Here is a 4,406-nt window from a genome sequence, read left to right on the forward strand (position 1 = left end):
CATTTAATAAAAACACTAGTATTGAAGAAGAGCCTATTTTTTAAATTTTTGAATAGACTCAAACCACATGAACAGAGTAGAAACAGAGCCCTGCTGTTATAGAAGAGTTGAGCAATGAGCAAAGACACGGAACTGTGAACTGTAAGGATTAATGGATTAGCAACTACCACAACAGGTGTCATAGGAAAAGGCCCATGGGATGTAAAGAAGGGAGGATTTTCCGGGAACCTCAATGTGATTCATTCTTTATAAAATCTACAAAAAAAAAAAAGAAAGAAAGAAACAAAGGAAGAAGGAAAGAAAGAAAGAGAGAGAGAGAGAGAGAGAGAGGAGAGAGAGGGAGGGAGGGAGGAAGGAAGGAAGGAAAGAAGATAGTATCTGCTGTTTCCTCTGAACTTTGCACACTAAGATTATGCTTGCATTGTACTTTTAAAAAATTATTTATTGTTTTAATTTACATGCATTGGTGTTTTGTCTATATGCACGTCTGTATGAGGGTGTCAGCTCCACTGGAAATGGAATTACAGACAGTTGTGGGCTGCCAGGTGGGTGCTGAGAATCGAAGCTGAGTCCATCTGGAAAAGCAACCAGTGCTCTTACCTGCTGAGCCTCTTCTCCAGCCCACATTGTACTTTCATACTTTGTCCTTCTGTCTCCTCTTTTCTTCACCTGGCTTTCAGGTAATTATATATGTCATGTTTATAAAAATCAACAAATGATTTTTCAGTAAACTACTTTCCAAGCAAGCATAATGACCTGAGTTTGATACCCAGGAGCTAAATTTTCAAACCTGTCATAAAGGCATGTGTTACCTATTACTGGAGACATAGAGATGGATGGATCCCTGAGGCTTATTGAGCATTGGTTCCATCTAATTGGTGAATTCTGAGCCAATCAAGAGACTCTGTCTCAAAAAAAAAAGGTAGGTCACACTTAAGCTTTACCTCTCACCATTATAAATATGTACACACAATAAACACACACACCACAAACTCACACACACAAACACACACACATGTACACACATACAGTCACATATACACCCACCCCCCACACACACATGTACACACATACAGACACACATACACACACACACACACACACATCAATCAATCAGTAGACCAAAAATGATAGCTCACTAGAAATGGGGAGTCTGAAACAGCAGGATTCCCATGACTTCAAGGTCAGCCTAGGTTACACAGTGGCTACTTTAAAAAAAGAAAAAGAAAAAGAAAAAGAAAAAGAAAAAGAAAAAGAAAAAAGAAAAAGAAAAAGATAAAGAAAAAGAAAAGGAAGCCAAAGAAAAAGAAAAAAAAATAGAAATGAAAAAAAATAGTAGAAAGTCAATGGAGATACTAGCTTAAGTTTAGCAATATTTATGAAACATACTGAAAACTCAATGCCAATTTCAAGGAAGCCAATGTGACTTTAAATACTATAGTCATTTAATGTAAATGCTTAAGAAAAAACAAATTGATATTTTTGATACATGCTGCATGTATATGTCAAAAATAAAAATCAACTAATTGACTAGTAATTAATATGACTGACATAATGGAAAATTGATCCTGACAGATGCAAGCTAGCTTCTCAGCATCATATTTATGTTGTCAACTGAGAAGGGAAAAGATAATTACATAAACTCAAGTAATTTCCATTTTTATCTATTTTTACTTATACTAACCTTGGTAACAGGAATGTTGGAGCATTCCCGCACATTGATAGCCTTATGAAATGAAAACATCCAAGTATTTAAAATAGAATTAACAATGTAGAAGAGACACATATTCTTCTCTTGTTTAGCTGTTGTTTCCTAGGGCATAACGCAAGTTGAAATGCTTTATGTATTTGAGTTTGGGATGTAGTATAAAATTCAAAATACCAAAGCTGAGCCAGTACTTATTATGGCAGAATTAAGGGGAAAACCATGTTTAAAATAATACTTCCCAAAATAGTTTCCAGTGATAATGTGAAGGCAGGAAACTCAAATGAAAAAAGGGGAAAGGATTAGTCATGTGGAATGGGATATCCTGAGAGCAGCACTAGAACTTTTGCCAGGACACAATCATTGCCTTGTACTGTCAAGCGGATTTATGAAAATAAAGACCATACGAAGGATGTTAGGATGGTCCCAGTGACCCTCAGGGACAACCAGGGGTTAAACAGGCCATGTGAGTGAACCACAGCCCCAGCTCCAATGCTATGACTCACCAGCCTTGCTGCTTCTTGAAGGCAATGAGTCACCAGCCTCACCTACTCACAAACAGCTAGAACACAGAACACAGGAGGAAAAGGCAAGCAAAGACTTAAGAGCAGCCCACATGGAACACTTTTTCACTGCATATTCATTTCATTTCCTCTAAGGTAAAACCTGGCAAGGAAACAAAGTTGAGGGGGAAAAGAAATTGGCTTTAGGGAAGGGCTTCCAGACTATTGTCAAGCTCTCTCTGAGCCCTGTGGCTGCTTTGGAAGACGGGGTGCATATAGAACCACAAAGAACATAACACTGATCCACAGCTCCCCACAGGCTCCTCTCACCCATGGTTTGTAGCTGATGAAAATCACTGTTTCCGTTTCTAACATTCCAAGATAAAGTAGCTTTGAGAACTGGCATTCCAAACGTTTTTTCCCTTGCCTTCTAAATATGTCAAATACAAGGCAAATATTCCCTCGCTAATTCTTGTGCTATTTCTTCTTCTTCTCACTCCTCACAGAATTAATTAGTGATGCTATTATTAATATTGTTATGGTTCAGTTTTATTAACATCACATAGAAGAAAATAAACATTTTCTTAACCTAGTAGAGAGGTTACAAGTACAGCTAAAACACTGGTAGGGTCTTTTCTTCACCAGCCTCACTTAAGAAAAAGCACAGCTGACTTGCATGCAAACAAGTTAAAGAAAACTTCATTTTTAAACAAATATGAAGAAGAAAGAGTACTTTTCAAAAGAAGTCCGCCAAATGGCCCTTTCATAAATTCTCTTCTTTTCTGAATATGGATTCAACAAAAGAGAATGAATGAAAACTGCCTTGTCCCCAGCAAATGAGTCAGGGTTCGATCATGTTGAAACTAGAAAAAAAAAAAAAACCAAAAAGGATACAGTTTATCATTACAGTTGGGGCATGAGACGACAACAGGACTAGAAGGCTGAGATCCATAGAGAGCCAAGTGTTTCAAAATAGAGATCCAAACTAACAATGGCTGTAGAATGACAAATGCTTAAAAGTAGAAAACAAGGGGCCGGAGAGACAGCTCAGTGGTTAAGGGCCTTGGTTGATCTTCTGGAGGTCCTGAGTCCAATTCCCAGCACCCACATGGTGGCTCACACCTGTAATGGGATGTGGCGCCCTCTTCTGGCACTCAGGAGCCAGAAGATAGCGCATGCACATAGAGCACTCATACACATAAAATGAATAAATTTTTTTTTAAGTAGAAAGAAAATAGAATGACACAATGGAGAAAAAAAAACACTCAGTGTCATGTTAGGCTGTCTAATTTTGTTTTACAATAGTGTATGTTGTAAATCTACAATTTACTGCAACTAAAAGAAAAAGGAATGATGTAGAGTGTGAGTACTGCTTTTTCCACACATTTACATATTTGTTTCCTTTAAAAACAAACAAACAAAAACATGCTGAAGCCAAGAAACATTTAGTATATTTTTTGGTTGGATAGAAGTGTTCATTGCAGCTTTCTCTGTAATTTGCCATATCTTATAAAATTCAAAAACGTATGTAATGAAGGAATCATACATCCCATATCACTTTCCATGCAGTATATTCATGAATCCTAAGAGTGTGTGTGTGATTGCTATGAATATTATTATTGTGTGACCATTATGTCTCCAATCAACATTTCTCTGTGGCTTTTGTTCAATAAAAAAATCCCAAGTTACTTAATGAGTTTTCCTTCACGGAATACAGACAGCATTTAACTTCTACCTAATATAAACTATGCTGCTATAGACACTGTTTTTTGACACTGTTTTCAGGTAATGGTCCGTGTATATATACTTTCAACTCTAGTGAATACTATCACTGAGTTTTCCACAGCTATTCTAACAAGTTATACATTTAATCAGTAATAAATGAGAAAGCTGGTTATTTATTAGCCATTTCTTTTTCACATTAGGTATTCTGCTGTTGTGACATTGTCATAATTTGCCTTTCTCCAATAACTAATAAAGCCAAGCACTCTTGACACAGGAACACATATTAACCACATATGTCATTGACAATTACTATTGGCCATATTCTTTTTATGAGTTGGCAGTTCAATTTTTTCAGCAATTTTTGTTACAGATTGTGTCACTGGTATATTCGGAATGGTTTATGCAATGTTCATAAGCATATAATACCTTTAACATTAGCAGTGAGATTGGTAGTTAGTCTTCTTGATACTAAG

This window comes from Mus musculus, chromosome 19, assembly GCF_000001635.26.
Source record: "Mus musculus strain C57BL/6J chromosome 19, GRCm38.p6 C57BL/6J".
Lineage (NCBI taxonomy): Eukaryota > Metazoa > Chordata > Mammalia > Rodentia > Muridae > Mus > Mus musculus.